This window comes from Parasteatoda tepidariorum, chromosome 3 (assembly GCF_043381705.1).
Source record: "Parasteatoda tepidariorum isolate YZ-2023 chromosome 3, CAS_Ptep_4.0, whole genome shotgun sequence".
NCBI lineage: Eukaryota > Metazoa > Arthropoda > Arachnida > Araneae > Theridiidae > Parasteatoda > Parasteatoda tepidariorum.
The window spans coordinates 15,337,075-15,356,293 of NC_092206.1; the positions used below are offsets into that span (position 1 = coordinate 15,337,075).

The 19,219-nt window shown below is 30.2% G+C and overlaps 1 long non-coding RNA gene across 1 annotated transcript in view; it reads left to right on the plus strand.

Moving 5' to 3' along the window:
- Positions 1-14,423, plus strand: part of LOC139425212 (uncharacterized) — a 123,814-nt gene extending 109,391 nt beyond the window's left edge. Inside the window, exon 3 of the long non-coding RNA XR_011636489.1 lies at positions 13,876-14,423. This is a non-coding gene — a long non-coding RNA (uncharacterized lncRNA). The remainder of the gene's footprint in view (positions 1-13,875) is intronic.
- Positions 14,424-19,219: the final 4,796 nt, after the last annotated feature.

The following is a 19,219-nucleotide window of genomic DNA, read 5'->3' on the forward strand; positions in this document are numbered from 1 at the left end:
CGAAACAGTTTCCTATAAGAAATTTGAAGCTAACACTTTCGGAACAGACAACAAAATTTTTAAAGTTGATATTAAAGAAATGAACTGTAATTAATGCAAATAATTAAGAAAAGTTTACTTACCTTCAAAAGAAATGGACAATTTCAAAGACAACTTGCATGAGATGATATCAAGATTCAACAACAAAGTCGTCCATCTTGTCAACAACTACGTAATAAGTCATCGGTCACGTGCCTGTCATAGTACGAAAGTTTCGTGCAATCGATTGCGCCATAAACGCATTTCTTGATCATATTTTCCAATTTATGGTGCAACCTAGATAAAAAAAATTTTGATTTATCCTATTTATGGTGCAATTAGCAAACTTTGCACCAAGTATTGGATAAACATTAACCGAGATTTTTTACAGTGTATACAGCCTTGCTTATGTGTGGAACAATGCCTGCCCTAGAATAAAAATACGAAATATCATAGAGAAAAAAAATACTATTTCATTTTGTTCTAACTCCAAATATTATATAGATAATGACATTTTTTGCCGTTCCAGAAACAAGCCGAACCCAGCTCTCCACATCTGTCAGTATGACAGGTGACTAATTGAGTTCAACTTCTCCCTCCAATATCTCTAAATAAGATGGAACAATAAACAGCTATGGTTGCCAGATTCAAGAGCTCACAGCGATGAATCAAAATTCCTCCGAATAAATGATGCTTGAAGCATAACGATCAATTAATAAAAGATAATATAATGATTATTATTACAGTGCTGTTTTCCTACATTTCATTAACACAATAATTGTCATTTAATCCTTTCACAATCTTAATTTCTTTAAATGGAAAAAGTAAAATAAATAAACAAATAAAAATAAAAACATTTTTGTCAAAAATAACATAAATTTTAAAAAAAAAAATTCATAAAAATAATGCTAAATTTTATTTATTTAGTTTAATTTGTAATTACCGAGATTAGAATTTTGCTTATTTTTCTCTCGTTTGATGCAGAATCAAATATTGAAGGATCATTTATCTACTATAACTAGAAGACATACAACGAAACAATTAATTCAGCTAAAACAATTCCTTTTTCATTTTTGTTTGTTTTTGTGATAACTTAAAATAAGAAACCAAAACTATAAACTAATTCAGAAAAACGTGCAACAAAACTAATTTTTGATTGATTAGAGCTGTAAATCACTCACATTACAAAATGCTTATCAAATCCTATGAAAAACTCTTCGGGATGTAGCCCGCAAACCATTGATGGATGAAAGTTATAAAATTGATAGTTAGATCTACTCAATAAATTTGGTTCAAATCAATTGAAAAGTGCAGATTTGTATAAGATACACTAATGCATGCACACATATAAACATTCTACTTTGTTTATATAGATAATATTAAGCAGTTAGTAAAATAATTTTGAGACATGGATATAAATGTCATGTGATTTTTAATGATAGAAAGCTCAACTGAAATTAAAAGTATGAAAATTCTGGATTATTAATATCATGAAACGTGAAAGCATAAAAAATTTATTTGGCGACACTACTATTCTACGAATCGTCAAATCTCCGTAGAGTCAAACTTAGTAGCCTTACGAGAAAATGTGATGTTAAGTACAGGTGTGAAAAGCACTTTCATCTAAACGGAATTCGTCAATCTTTGAAAAGTAACAAAGCATTCCATCTCCCCAATTAATCAAATAAAATTACTTCTGATAAAAATTTTGTCGCATTTGCCCAAGGGACAGTACAGAAATCTTAGGTTCATTATTTTTTTTTTATTTATATTTTAATAGCGTCCTCTTATTTTTGTCTTATTTTGTCATATATAGGCATACCCTCCAACTGCTACGGAATTTCCGTAGTTTCAGAAATCTTCCTTTCTGACGGTAACAAAATTAATGTCTTAATATTTAAAAAAAATTAATTTTAGCGTAACTTGTCCACTATTACTTATAAAAGTGCAGGCCATATGGCTAGATTCTTAAGTTCTGATAAAAGTTTTATGAGAGATCCATTTGCTTTAAAATTTCTACTTTGGTTCGCTACCACTAGAAAGAATTATTTTCAAAATCCTCATAAGTTGGAGGGTGTGTATATAGGTATTATTCTAAGGTATTAGAAAAAGTTATTTAAATAAAAGTAGTATTTTTGTATAAAATCAGTATAAAAAGAAAATGAATTGTTTTTTAATAAAATTGTAGTGTGAAGGAATATCGGCTAGCTCAAATTAATTGTAAATTAGGACAAAAGTGACTAAAAGTACACTTAATAAAGAATTTTAATTAATAACCACAGATACAAACATAAATTACATTTGAACAAAAAGTAAAAGAATTTAATATTTAAGAAAACTCGGGGAAAGGGGAAAAGTCATGTTTAGGGTTTCATATCCGAACTTGAACTGAGTCTCGGTGGTGGGGACATAGGTGGCACCACAGGGTATGGGTTTGTTACAAAATTAGTTATAATTTCTTTAAATCAGCCACATTGATTGAATTAAACTTCAACATATTTCATGCTGATTATACATATTGCTGAACAACATATTTCATGCTGATTAAATTTTGAATTTTGATAATTATTAATCATTTTTGACCTCCCCCCCTACAATGACCTTTCGACAATAATCTATCTATCTCTCTCTCTCTCTGTATATCTGTCTATCTATCTATCTATCTATCTATNACAAAGTATTGCAATTTGATCATATGTAACTAACAGTAGAGGTTTTACTTTAGAACATCTCAAATTTTCATGCAATTTGAATGATTTTTTGCAGTTCTATGAACATTTGAATTTAGACCTTTTCTTTGTAGATTTCAAAATTTTCGCAAACTCATATATATATATATATATATATATATGAGAAAGCAACACATTTCTGAAATCCACTTAAAACCAAACTATCTCTACGTGCCAGGCAACAATAAGAATATAAAAAATAACAGCAACAAAAACAAAGAAAAACATCACTTTTTACATAAAGTGTCGGCGCAAGAACAACACACATACAGTGACACTTCATCAAAACGTAGCATCCAATCCTTTTATCTCTTGTCACGCGAATTGTCCATTCATACATACCCCCCTTTCACATGGTGTTGTAATCACACATGGTGTTGCCACGGAGGTGGAACAAAGAATAAACGAAAGAAAAAAAAGAATGTCATTAAAATACTTCCCACCCCAAAAACATCGTTTTCAGTACCTTTAATGAAACCTAGTATTTTCAGACTCTCCATCTTATTACAAAGTACGCCCCCTTCGAAAATATTCTTGGTGCATTTGTAGAGAGACCCTGTTGCCAATGTACCCGATGTAATCTGGGATTTTTGGCAGGATAAGTTTGTTCTTGGATGAGATTTTGTCGTAAATATTTTGCTGTCAAAAAAGTGTCTTCGTAGATAAAGTTGGAGTAGGAAAAGAAATAAAAAAAAAAGGGAGAAAATGTGTTGTTTTGATATGAATTTTACCTTTCAGGAATGGGATCCAAAATTTGCACGCGAGATGTTTTCGCTTGATGATGTTTGTCTCAAACGGAATTTCATATTTTGTAAGTTGTTGAGTTGTTTTATCTTCCAAAATTAAGGTGATATAGGTCAAATATTTAAATTCTTAGTAGTTTTAGTTGTAAATTCTTTTACCAGACATTTCTTCGAATTTTCAGATTTAAAGTTTTAGATTTGCGAAAAATTAAAATCTTGATTATTAGAAATTATACGTAGTGATTAAAGAAAAGAAGATTAAAAAAATTTTTTCGATTATTGGTCTCGATAATGTAAATATATTACATTTGTAATATTATCTTTTGCAGTTTTAAACTAGTATTAAAAAGATGGGAGCAATGATCAAATTCGAAAAATTATAATATTCGATTTTAAGATTTATTATTTAAACTTTGGTTATGTAATTAAATCTTAGGATATTAATCTTCTATAGTAAACGTTATTTAATAAATTAATCTAATTATTATAAGGATTTAATAGATTTGAGAGTTTTGGCAGAATTAGTTTGTTCTTGGTCAAGATATTGTCGTAAATGTTTTGTCTGTCGAAAAAGTGTTTTTAGTAGATAAAGTTGGAAAAAGGAAAGAGAGAAAAAAGGAAAGGGGAAAAAAGGAAGAAGAAAAGGAAAAAAAAGAAAAGGATGAAAATGTGTATGTTACTTTGAGGGAATAGGATATGAAATTAGAAATTTGTTCGCGAATTGTTTTCATTTGATGATGTTTTGCTAAAATGGAATTTTATATTTCCTAATGATTTTTTTTTAAATAATAAATTCAAACATCCCTTTTCCGTTTCGTCTCTTTTTTTACTCCTGTTCATATGCATACCATTCATATCATCATTTAATATTAAGATTATTTTTTATTTTAATTTCTTGATCGCTTATGTGACCGGATTCCTCTCATAACGCTGCATCAGTCAATAGTAATTTGTTTATTCTGAATTTATAGTAATTAATATTAAAACTCTGGGTTCAGTACTAATTTTTTCGTCCTTTTCTCATTTATTCATCCCTTTTCTTAAAATCTTTCTTTCTTAACATTTATACTAAATGTTAATACATTAAATCTTATTGTTTAATGTAAAATCTTTAAATATATTACTATAAATCTCCAAACTTGAATATTATACCTATATTTTTCATGCTAAAGTAATATCTATACGATTAAATAATTGCATTGTTTAATTTCAACATTAAGTAATGCTCCCAGTTACTACATTATCCATTTATAACACTAGACAGTGACCACATTAGTCAGTTAGAGGACGCTATACTGTGGATAGAACCTATCATGACAAATTCTGTTTAATTTCGTTTAATAATTTGTAAGTTTAACGTAAAGTATATGAAAATGTGAGTTCTGATAGTAAGACAAAATAAAGTTTCAAACAATAAAAAAAAATTTCTTCGAAATATCAAAATGGGGGCAATTTATGGCAGGGTTGCCTCTTTATTTTGAGTATTCCTGTCATAATTTGTTTGCATTTTGCCATTTTGAAAAAAAAAATCAGCATTTGAAACCTTATGATTTACTCTTAGTTAGACCTAAAAATTTGAAAATAATTTCAATTAGTAGCTTATGGCCGGTAGACTCTAATAACTTAATAGTCACTTTTTCCTCAAACCTAATGAGTCAGTGACTTATCGAAAAACCAAGTCCTTTTTTATTTAATTGCCACATTTTCCAAACTTTTTTTTGTTGCTAGGAATAAATTATATTTTTAAAAATTTATTCATATTAGAAATAATCTACAGCTATAAAAAGTTAATTCACGAATAAAAATAATTGAAATATGTGGCAAAAATTTATTTAAACATGCTGACTTTAAAGATTTTTATTTAAACTTATTGGAGGAGGCAGAATAAACTTAATGCATGCATTAAAACTTCGAAATATTCTAATTCTTAAGGAACTCTCCTTTAAGGAACATGAGGAAACATGATTCATGTGGAAACATGGAAACATGAATCTTTCCATTACGAATTGATGGATTCTGAAGAATCAAAATTTTTAATGGAGACATGGGACATTTTAATGAAAATTCCGTAATCGCATCTTTCTGTATCGATGTTCTTTTACCATTAAGCGATCTTTCAATAATAATAATAACAGGAAAAAGTGACCAGTTGCTTAATTAATTTAAGTCTCCACTTTTTTTGTTGACTCGCCATATGGTGTTTTTTTTTTCTTCCGGTCTTCTCTTGGTTCATCTGAGTTCTCTTTTTTCATATACTTGAAAATTAAAATTAATTACGTAGATTAAAAAGAATTTGCCATGAAGAGTTTCTCCATCGGTATCGCTTCCTCTTAATGCACTGCTTAGTTGCTAAATCTTAAGATTTAATATTTTCAATATCCAAACGCAAATCCCATTGTTTTAATGCTGATAAAAAAAATTTAAACAATGATATCTATATTATCCAGTTAACAACACTGCTCAATTACTACTGTGGCTAGTTAATAGATATTTAAATGTCATATTAAGTCTTAACATTTAATATTGACTCTTGACGCTTGTGAAAAACCTTAACATTTAATTATTATTTAACAATTTTCAAATTTAAATGTCATTCTTATATTTTTCATGTAAATAGTGAGCCGTAAAAGATTACTATCTACAACACCAAGATCCAATTATTACTTTGTCCAGCTAAACTATATTTATCATGAATTGATATTTATCTCAAAAATCAATCAAAAAAACATAACGCTTTATAAACAAAGATACATAACAATTATCATTCTCAAATTTGTCGATATCACGTCAACACAGTTATGATAAATGCGTTTCTCGACATCAAATCCATTGTTATTCCATCGACGTATCCCAGAAATGAAATCAACCTACTGATAGACATCAGCATTTATCTGATTTATCAAGGATTAGCAGAATCAAGTTTGGTTGTTCGATAGTCTGATATATACTCCCTGAATTTTATATCAGTTTCATCCACTTATTAGTTCTGCAAGGGTGGCAACATGCTTCGAAACCTATGAAGAGAGAAGAGCCTTTGTTCTAGCGAAGCTTGAAGACAGGATTTATAGCAGTTTTTAATCTGATTGGATCGCATGACAGGAATTTATTTTTGATTTATGCTAATAACTGGATAATAACCGGACGATTAGGGAATCTTTTCAGCGATCAAGAGGACATTAAAAAGAAAAACTTGTGACATAACTTGTCAAAAGTGATTTTTTATTCACCTTTTCGTTTGTTACGTCGTATTGTGTTTGCAATGATAGAAACGAAAGCTATTTCTTAAAGAAGATTACAATCGGAAAATGTATAATCCATCATCATTTATTTTGATGAGCAAAAACTTTTCATATTATATTATCCCATAAATATAGTATAGTGAAACCTTTGATCGTTCAAACCTACGTAGGGAAATTTTTTCTTCGGACAGTACGGCGACGGTATTATACCAGCCTAAAGATAATCTGTTGTTTTTGATAGGTTAAATAATAATCTTTTATAATTAAAATTACTAATAAGATATTTTAATGGGTTAACGATACTATTTGATAGTTTGATATTTCTTTCTGATTGTTAGATTTCTTTTTCTCTATTTTTATTACGCTATTCTTAATTCGAACATTTCCTTCAATATTTTTCTAATTATTGTATGTAATTATATTTTCTTTGTATTTGTTTACTGAGTGTAAACAAAGAAAGTTTGGAAATGGTCAAATAACTCGAGAATTATTCATGGAATCAAAGAGTGGAACTAGATACAATCATTGCTATTTAAATCTATTCAATGATACCAAATTCGATCCACTACGGATGGAGCTGGGGAAAACTTGGAAATCTTAAATACGAACCCCTATTTTTTTATTGCAGATTTGGATTCTTCAGAAAAAGTAACTATATTTGAGTTGTAGGTTTATGCATTTTGTTTTCCGGTAACCAAAAAATTAAAAATGGTACAAATTGTTTAAAGGAGTAGTAACTTGATACAAATCAGATTGAATATAAAAATAAATAAAAATAAAAATGTTTCTGTGTCTTTTTTTCTTTTTTTCGAAAAAAAAATTATAATAAATTTAACGAGAAAAATCAATTTAACGTTTCTATTTTTATCTTCTTAATCTGATGACTCTCGTGATTCCCCATTTTAAACTATTCAAAATAGTAATAACTCGAGATCCATCAGATTAAAAATAAAAATAAATAAAACAAAAAATTTTCTGTAATTTTTTTTTAGAAAAAAAAGTCGATAAATTATTTTTTTCAACATGTCTGATTTTATTTCCTTAATCTGATGGGTCTCGAGATTCACCATTTTTAACAGCTTGTATTTTGCCTACAATTCGTTACTTTTTTCTGGAAAATCCAAATCCGCAATAAAAAAATAGAGGTCAATTTTTAAGACTTCAAAGTGGGCCCCCAATCCAGCTTCAAGAAGAAGGGGTGAAAGTCCGAGTTTGATATCATAGATATAATAGCTTTATATATAACTTTATTATTATTATTATTATTATTAGATATATTATAACTTTAAAGAATATTGACTGTGATTATTTTCACATTTTCGACCCGATGAGTTCACGAGATATTTGATCATTTCTAACTTTTTTTTTTACACTCTGTATGTTTTATTTTATGTGTAATTTTGGTTTATGCTATTAACTAGGAGAAAAACAGGACTATTCGGAAATCTTTTCTGTGCTCAAGAGGACATTAAAAACAATTTTACCTCTTCGTTCGTTTCTTTATTCACCTCTTCGTTTCATACACCATATTGTAATAGCAATGATCGAAACGAAAGCTATTTCTTAAGGACGATTACAATCGGAAAATTGATTTTTTAAAACAGGTCATTTATATTAATTTAGTTACAGTATTATATCCACGGCACATATTTTTAATTTAAGTTTGTTTGTCTGATAATGGAAAGATTATAGAATATTTCCAATAATTAAAAGGGCATTAAATAGAAAAATAAATGACATGTGACATTTAACATAAATCTTTTTTATCCACCCTTTTTTGTTTGTTACAGTACATTTCTTGTTATTTTTTTTAAGGAAGATTCGAGTAAATATACACCGAAGAGCCATTACATTATGACCACCCTGCTAATAACATGTAGGACCACCTTTAGTCCTCAAAACTGCTAGCACTCGCCATGGCATTGATTCCACAAGGTGCTGATAAGTAGTCTGAGGTATCTGGTACCAAGCGCTCACCAACTGGTCCTGCAATTCCCTCTCATTGCGAGAGGGTAGCGCGTCAGCACGAATTTGGTTTTCCAAGTAGGACCACAAATACTCTATTGGATTAAGGTCAGGTGAATTTGGGGGCCAAGACATGACTTGAAAGTCACTGGAATGTTCCTTGACGATTCGACCCTTATGACATGGTGCATTATCTTGTTGGTAAACACCATCCCCCGCAGGAAAAACTGTTGCCATGAATGGGTGAACCAGGTCTGCAACTATGTTCAAGCAGCTTACAGACGTCAGGGATTGTTCTAAGAGGATTATGAATCCTAATGTGCCCCATGAAAACATTGTTCCTGGTCGAGAAACCATGAACACCTGGGCGAGCCCATTGCCGTAGATGGAGGGTGGTCATAATGTAATGGCTCTTCTGTGTATACCACCTATCAAAATTTATTTTGATTATCATCTAAATAAATTAATTAATACGCTGTTCTACAAATGTTCTTACTGTGAAACATCAGTTATTTAGTGGAACCAGTTCTTAGGCCAGGGACCATAACTCAAAAAAAAAATTACCTAACATTGCCTTTCCTTTAAATAAATAAAAAATATTCAAAGAAAATAATAATTAATTTAAAAAAAGCTGTTTAAAAAAATTCTTGTAATTTGCCTTTACTTTTATTAAAAAATTAGTAGCAATAATATTTTTTTTTAAATTCTTTAATTTTTTTTCTTCTTTTTTGTTCATTTTTAAAATTACATTCAACCTTTCTGCTTTTTGAAATTATAATAAAGCTCTTGATATTTCATTGACATTTATTCTTACTTACGGACCAAAAAAAAAGAACTAAGTATTTTGGAAGGTGAATCATTCCAGATTTATTCTATTTCCTTTATGCAAAACATGTAATCGTCTTTTCATTTCGATTTATCCATTAAACGAGTCATTTATTCCCATTTAATCACACAATAAAAATATATTTTTCGAATTTTTATCAAGCAATCAAGCGCATAAACTTACTACACCTGGTCTCCTAAAGTAAAATAGACATATTCAACATTTATCGGTTTGCTGAGCTACACCTTATCATTGAAAATTCCACATTTAGTTCAAGCAGGTATTTTCCCCCAACATCACTAAACAGGATGTGGACAAAATTATTCACCACTTTTGATCTTTTTCGTTGGCAAAACGACAGTGTCACCCTCGTCGATAGGCTAAATGGTGTCTACCATTCTTGTTTCCGAATCTATGGACGTGTCTGGACTTGCCAAGTGAATCTGATAAGTTGTGTCACTGATGCGTTCGGCTTCTGGACTTAGATTGATAGTCGGATTGATTGAAAAAGATATTGCTATAGATTTGATCGACGCACAAAGGAGATGTAGTGAACAGAATAGGTCGTTGTGATGATTTAAGGAGTGGTCTTATAGAAAATAATGGCAAAGTGACATGGAGAAGGTTTCTATATAAAAAAAAAATAGTCTAGCAATGATAACATTCAAACAATACTTTCAGATACTTATGATATTTGTATAGCTCTTGATGTGCATATGTTTTATTCAATTATAAGATAGATAATTAGATAATGTTTATCTATATACCTTTCAGTAAGTATTTAATTTGATTATTGCAGTGATAGTGTATATTTTTGCATGAAGCTTTATAATGACAAAAATGGGCAATGGACATTTTATTTAAAGTATATCTCTCTATTATTCTAAAGACAAATGTACAATGTAATATTGATATTTTTTTCAATTATTGGGAGTACAAATTAGTTCGATCCGTTTTTAAAAGATGGCTCTGCTGTTATGAATGTTTCATAGTGACAGCTGGTTTCGGTGGTTTCAGAAAGGTTAAACATCTGTCAATAACATTCAGTTTATATCGCTTTGAGTTTCATACAAAAACCCTGTTTTTTACTTTGTTGAATATGTCAAATTTTGTGGTAACTAAGCAGCATTTGCGGGAGGTTTTATGTTTCTGCTTTAATTGGATGAAAAGTGCAGCTGAAGCGCATCGAATGCTTGTAGAAGTTTATGGTGACAATGTTCCAACTGATAAATCGTAGGGAATGGTTTCGACGTTTCAAGAATGGTGAATAGTGCTGTATACTATGAGCTGCTACAGCCTGGTGATTCCATTACGGGCTATCGGTATAGGCTACAATTGATTCGTTTGAGCCGTGCATTACGAGAAAAACGGCTGGAATACGAGCAAAGACATGACAAAGTTATTCTTCTGCATAATAACGATCGGCCTGACGTCGCAAAAGTCGTAAAAAATTAATTGGAAACGCTCAAGTGGGATATTTTGCCGCACCCGCTGTATTCGCTGGACATTGCTCCTTCTGATTACTGGTTGTTCCGACGGATGAAGCATGATTTGGCAGATCACCAGTTCACTTCTTTCGCAGAAATCGAAAATTGGTTCCGAATTTAGATCGTCTCAAAAGTCGAGACATTTTTTCGAGATGGAATTCGAAAATTGTCTGAGAAAGGGTAAAAAGTAGTAGCCATTGATGGACAATGCTTTGATTAATCTGTTCATTCATTTTGCTCTGAAATAAATGCATTTTTGACCACAAAAAAACGGACCGAACTGATTTGTACTTCCAATAAGACAATATTTTTTTTAAATTGTTTACTTTATTCAAATCTGAATCACTAGAAAAGTATGAAGCAAAATGGCTAAATGTAGCTCAAATTAAAAAAAAAATCAATACATTATAGTTTCAGATCTATAAACAAAAACCTTACACAGAGTCGAAATACAAAATGGCAGGATAAAGTAACAAAACAATCACTTTTCAAGAAGAAAAAAAAAGTGGTTTAACCAATAGGAAAAAAACTAGAGCAAGATAATAAAAGAAGAAAAATAAGGGACAGGTAAAAGGGGGTCGTTTGGACACCCTCAGCGTGCAAGAAGTAGGGATTAAATTAGAACAAATTTTGAAACATTAGAAAAAATGAGACACTAAAAAGATATTTAAGATTTTAATTAAAATGGATGAAAATTAGTTCTAAATGTAGAATGATTCCCAGAAGTCAAGGTCTGTAGATTCAGAACTGTGTTGAAAGATTTTAGCAAAAGAAACTCAAACCTTTGCTTAGAATTCCACCTATGTAAGTTGATGGAAAATCGTTAAATATGCTGATGATGGACATATCTTTCACGTTATTGTCGAAATTTAAGGGTACGTTTAATTTGTCCATATTGACAAGAAATTGGATAAAAACATTAGCTATTAATATCCAAAACCGAATCTTTTAGAGTTTTGAAATTTGGATTGTTTGCAGGGTAGAAAATGACATTAAATACAATTTTATTTAAAATCATAGCAATTTGGGAGCTAATTCTCGGATCATGAGGTAAACCAATCAAATTGTTGAAGCAAGAACGACAGAGTTTGTTGGATTGGGTGATTAATTTCCTATAGATGGAATAAATAGTATTAGAAGGAAATCTTAGGTCAACAATGAGAGCTTTAAAGCCTTTTTTTCTTAGCACATAGAACAATTTTATCTTCATTTCTTCATCGGAGATGTAGTTACTTACTGGCTTAGGGTCATCCGATTTTAGCGTAAGAATATTTTTAATGCTTTTGGATCCAATCTTCCCTGATATTGAAAAAAAAATTGTAAACTGTCCCTACCTACGCTTACGTAACACATTTTTTTTTCTTCAAAACAAAACAAAAATAGGCAGTCAAGTATTATACTCAGAACATTTAAGTTTTGGTGCTAATGAATCCATACTAAAGGATGAAAGATGAATTGAGTATAAACAGCCTAAGTTTTTGTGAGTTTTTAGGATGTCTTTTATGCTAATAGTAAATTAATTATTTAACAACACTGTGTGAATTAATCATTAGACTTCGTTGCTAATTGTAAAAAGTAAACTCCAACACACTATTTTTTACTTTCAACCAATGTACTAACTTGTACTAATTTTACTATTTGAAATATCCAATTCATATTTTATTATCTTCCAAATGGAAATGAAAAAAAATATTGCATTGCCCTTTTGCTCTTTCAGAAAATTACAAGAAATGTGGCTTAGCTTATGTAATCCGTATGAATTGTTGTTCTAGAATGCAAGTTATTTTAAAGGTAACTACGTTTTGATAAATCGTTGCAAATCCCTCCTAGTAGCATATAATTTAAGCAATAATAATTCTTCAGCTACATACCACAATTCACTGCTTCTAAGGAAAAGAAAATCCGACACTTATAAAAGGTCAAGATTTTAAAAGCTTACCACATTAATATATAACTACAGCCAAACTATTAACATATTTATAACTATATATCTAATATATTATACTAAAGTATATATAGTTCACTATAGTATACTATACTATAATATATTAGTATACTATAGTAGATATAGTTCAAAAAGTTAAGTCTCATTCTCCAACACTAGGACCGAAGATTTCCTCCTGCTCTGGGCCAAAGATTGTTTTATGGATTTTCCCTTGGACGAATCAATACGACTTTCATACTTTGTTAGAATTATACTGTACTAATAAGAAAATGAAAAGAGTAATCCTTTGTGATTTGTTCATGATTAATTAAATAACGTTAAAGTCTCCTATTGAATATTTATTTAAATCTAAACGCGTTTCAATGCCATATAGTGCACTTTCAACAGCAGAGGAAGTAAAAACAAATATGGTCTTTTTTCCTAGTGTTCTCTATCGAAGATGGAGTTAAGTGAGAATCAGCACAGTATTTATCATCCTTTCCATTTCATTCTACTGATAAAGATGGTCCATGTAGAAGGTAGACTGTTACTTAATCTAATATTTAGGGAAGTACAGCATACTTTACCATATTGTACAGTCACACTGCATTGTATTATAATATAATAATACCAACATTAATGCAACCCAATTCGCTTTAATACAATATCTTTCCAGTATAATTAAAATTCCCGCATTACCAAGCATTTTTTTTATGAGATCCAAAATTGAAGATGATGTGGAATTAAAACAACTTATATTCCCCCTATGCCCTGTTTCTTTCCTTTTTCTAAGTAAAAACAGTCTTAAGACAGTCCTCTTTTAAGCAACTAAACTCTTCTCATTTAGCTGAAATAAAACTAACTTACTGTGATTTTATTATTGTTTGACTCTTGGCGTTTTCTTTATAAACTCTGTAATTAACTGACTCGCTTCTGCATTTCAGGATTTTAAACTTCCTTGTTTGCTTTTAACAAATTGAAGATCTTCGCCAAACCACTGGAGAAAAAAAAAAAAAGAAGAAGAAGCAAAAGAAGAAGATCATCCGGATGCCAAAACAGCGGGTTGTCGACGAAAAAAGCTGGATCGAGTCATCTACAGCGATCATCAGTGACAAGTTTTCCTCTGATAATACTTCAGCTGTTTCGGATTAACGAGGGAGTGATTCTACGAAACGGTTCCTTATTAGCGTTGCCACGCAATCCGAAAGAACTCACTTTTGACGGTCTTAAAAACAAAACTGCAGTGTATTTTTTTTTTCTTTTGCTGAGTGGCAACAGAGGTAACATCGGCATGAGTCTTTTGAAATGCAAGACCTTCTGTTGCGTCGTTGTTGTTTGAAGATCGGTTTTGTTTGTTGTTATAGGGGTAACTATGTTTTGATTCAGACAGCACTGTGTGAAAATATTTAACTTTCTGCGTTTGAAAAGTTTCAGACGAACAGTGTGTGAGAAAGGTATTTATTATAAATAAAATCACACAGAATAAACTCTTGCAGATTTATTTTATCAAAAGTTTTTTTTTTTTTTCAGAGATTTCAAAAGAGTAAAACAATATACAGGGTATTTTAATCCATAAATACTCAAGTTGCAATTTTTCAATAATATTTTATGGATTAATCTAAATCGTGAAATCAAATAACAAATGCAAAAAAAAAAAAATCTGCCAATTTTTGTCTTTCATTTATTTATTTAATCCCTTTGCTATTCACATTTTATTTTATTTTTGTTTTTTAAGAAGTTAAATTTTTGAACGCAATAAAAGTGTCAACAAAATAAAATTACCAACATTTTAAATTGTGTAAGATTTTAAGAAAAAAAAAAGGGGATTCGAACCCACTATCTGCTTCTGCTTGCTACACGTAAAAGGACGATACCCATCATGGAGGGCATTAGTTAAAAACTAACTGGCACTTTAATTAATTAATTTAACACTTAAGGTCATTGATTAAATTTTTATCTCTTAGAGGGAAATTGCAGAAAATTACTTTCGAGTTAGGCTTGAAAAAAATAATCAGTATTATCTATCGAACTTTTTATACGTATGTTGCCTTCAATAGAAGGGGTTTTTTTTTTCTTTCTTTTTTTTTTAATAAATTGAATTTGAGCCTGCGGACAGTGCCTAAAAAAGATTTAGGGACATTAACGAGTTAAAACCAATTAACACATAATACTTTGGTTTTTGGTCAAAATTATATATTTTTTCTTTACATGACAATATTCTTGGTCAAGTTTCCCCTAGGCTTTTATTCTTGTTGTTTCAGGTCTAAGTTAAAAGTACATATGATGTTCTAAGAAACACTTTTATATATTTTTGGGTATTTTTTGAAAACACGACAATTCTAATTATAATTCTCTCATATTAAACCAGTTAGTTAGTGTCAATAAAATGGATGCGACTAAAAAATCAGTACAAGCCTGGCAAGAAAATGTAAAATTGCAGTTTTATATTAGAATGCTAAATAAGCGACTGCTGCATAATATTTAACAAACTTCTCTAAACCTAACTTAATAATTGGTGACGTCGAGTGTTTTTCAGAGCTATTTCACCGAGGGAAGTGCCTGACACTTGAGGCGAAACTATAATTTTAAACTATATCATTTCAATTCGTAAAATATTACAAAAAATTTCGTATTTATAATTGACATCAATTATTTCTTTTGAAACTGTTTCAAATGTTTCCTGTAATACAAAAATTGAAGAAAAGAAAATTGTAAATTGCCCGCTAGTATAAATTAATGAAATTGACACAATCAAAATAATTTAAAACACATGGAAAGAATATATAAAGTTATCTTTTTATTTATAGCCCCTCTAAAAAAAAAAAAGAAGGATTATACTAACTAAACCCTTAATTTCATATTTAGGGATGATGACATGATCATAAACTTTGTATTTAACTGATTAAGTTCGCCCTTTTATTTTTGATTTCAAGAAGAGAAATAACTATTTTTTTTTCCAAACCGTATACGTCACCATATAATCCCTTAATAAATAATGAAACAATATGAGACTATGAGCCATTTTTTGTAAAAGCTAACCTTTTCACTCAATTTTTAATCTTTCTATTTTTGGAAACCGACAAATCTTTATTAGATTTTTCGAATATGTATGGTTTCTCTTTTCATGAATATCATTAATACTTCTTAACCATGTTTACAAAAGAAATACTGCAGAATTTATTAAAATCAACAATAATGATACAATAAGAAGCTACAAGCAATTTTTGTACAGCCGGCATTCCAACTCAATTTTTAAGCCTCCTAACTTCAAAAACCTGCAAATTGTTGCTAGATTATATCATTATGTAATTTTCTTTCCTTTTATGGATATCATTAATACTTTTTAGCCTTGTTTACAAAAGAAAAACAGCAGATAATTTATACAAATTAATCAAAAGAAGTCTTGATGACAAATGGAATATGCTAATACAAACAAAAAATACTCGCATACTTAACTAAAACTTTCGCGAGGAATGTTTTCACCGAAATCTATTTTTTCCAAAATAACTTCCGCATTTCTGAATTGCTTTCTTTGATCAATATGCTGACAGAACATCATTAAAATCTTGTGTTTCAATTTTCCAATCATCTCGACGCACGAAACTCAAAAAAATTGTATCGTGGTAATCTTTCCTGGATTCTATATCGTATCTCTCTTATAGATATCTCCATATCCTCTTTCGTGATCCGTACCTATTTGACGTCTCAAAAAATTTCACAACATTCGCAAAAAAAAAACGAACTTCTCGTGACATTGAACTGAATGATGTTCCTCAACTAGCGAAACTCTCCCACGATACTTCTCCTATACCACCATCAAATGATTGCTAATTGAGCCTTATGAATTATTATACTGCTTCAATCTTCCCCGTACGAGGCAGAACTAAACAGGAGTTCTAGAAATGATCTAAACCCAACACGCCATACCTTCATGAGCCAGCAGTTTTAGTATAAAGGGAAAACAAAAAAATATGGAATAATATCCTATGATATTGCAAATTTTAGTTCATCAGATACTTCTGGCCTTGAAGGCTTATCGCTAACTGTATTCTTTTTTTCAGTAAACATGGTTTAGTTTTAGGTTCCTGATGATCATTGAGTAGATGGCGTGCGATGTATACGACGATTTCTCATGACAAATGGCGTTTCATATTGCATTTTAGACCCGTGATAATTTACAGTCACGAGAAATGAGTGGTTATCGAACTTTTCTCGATGTCGCTCTGGTGACGTGGGAATTTGGAATGATTCTTGCAGATCGAGCTCTTTGCCTGAAGCAGTTTGGATCGTTTTTACTGGAAGAAGTGCTTTTTCAAAGAAAACAACTCAATTTATAATTGATTTGTTCCCTCTTGCTCTTAGGAGGATGCCATATCAAGGGAGAAACTTGACGTTGCAAACTCTCTTTACTAATTTAAAATTTAAAAGAAAGAAAAAGTGAATTCAGGCTATCGAATAGTAAAACCAAGAATTTTCAATTGCTGAAAAAAATGTTTCAAAACATCAAAATGCAAGCAAATTAATGGACGAGAATTTTTTCATAGCGTGATCCTAAGTTATCTCCTCATAATTTATTTTCATTTTCAGATTTTAAATAATTCTTTTCAATATTTGAAACTTCGTGTCTTACTCTAGCTTTCCCTGTTCTCACTTTCTCTATACTTCAAATTTTAAGTAATTTATTCAGGCAAAAGAGAATTCGCGCAGAAAAATTTCTCCCGTGGTATGGCATCCTCTTAAAACAGTGTTTTTCAAAGATCTTTGGCCATTAATTTTTTTTTAAAAAAATAGCCGTAGTTTACAATTGAGGCAAAGGTATAGTCTGGGAGCCGGGATAGCCTGGTGGGTAGGCATCTGGACCCATTTCCAAGGGGTCGTGGGTTCGATCTCGACCGGCTGAAGACTCCCCATGCAGTAAATGTTGGCTGATGCAAGTTAAATTACAAGGCTACGGAGTTTAACAATAGTAGTCGTAAAGCCAAAATTGGGTCGGCTGTTCAACAACGGTCATAATAAAATGTATAGTTTTAAACTGAATGTGCCATCTTACCGTAAGAAGATTATTTAGGATTTTGAATCACTTAAACATTTTAAAAGTTAGGAGACTCTTTTAACCCTTTGATACTCTTAGAACACCGGTGTCCCTTTTATATTTTTTTCTGACGCTCTAATTACAAGCAAATACATAATTTTGCCTTTTTAATTATAAAAATAGTCTAAAAGTTGCTAAAAAAAACTGTCAGATTATCGGAATTATATTTGTACTAAAATATAAAATCGAAAAAATGTAGTTTGAAAGAAAAAATTTCATTCAATAGTTTATCAATAATTGATTTTTCAAATTAAACACATTTCAATGATGAACAACTCTTTTTCCTTAGTCTAAAATACAAGTAAGTGCAAATTAGAAAAATTATTGTTTGGAAGTGCTTAGTGAATTTTATCTTTAACGCAGAAAAAGACATCGATATCCATAAATTATTAAAATGCTAAATATAATGTTTCTCACATATTTTTACCTAAACTAATACAAAAGAATGAAAAAGTATGAAAAATGAGTTCCCAATTCTTCAAGAATTTTTCATCTAGACAAAAATTATCAAAATAAATAAATAAAATAATAATTCTTCATTTTTCATGCAGCATTGGAGCAGCTTTCCGTACCTTGAAAAAATAGATCAAAAAAGCTTTCACAATTTTTTTTTCTTATTGAATTTCAGAGTTAAGATCTTTCATTTCAGAGCCATTTTCAGAGTTAATATAAAAGCTTAAGATTGTCTAAACTTAACCTATCAGTTATCTATAACTGTTGCAAACTCACGGCAGTTATGAAATTAGCATTCACTAAAAGCATTATTTCATTAGTTGACCGAGAATAGCCTTAACTAACAGAAACAGCCTTAAACAGCGTTATAGAAAAACAGCCTTAAACAATATTTTGAAAAGAAAACAAAACCAGTTGTAAAAAAATAGAAATAGAAAATGCTGAAATGGCCTGTTGCGGAGTCAGTAATAGAAGATTGAATGTTAATGTATTCCATTAAGCAATTTATGAAAATAAAATTATTAATAATAATTTTATGCAAAATTTCCCAAGCGTGCGTGATATGACATGTCAAAATTCACTTCTCATATATTAAGATGTTTTTAATCAAAAGTTGAAGCTACCTGATGTAATAAATAAATGTTTGCAATTGATTATTACCTATATGCTTCCAACATATAACAAAACTAATCAAGTTCAAGAACTTTCTTTCCTGATTTATCAAGAAAAATTCCTAATTTATC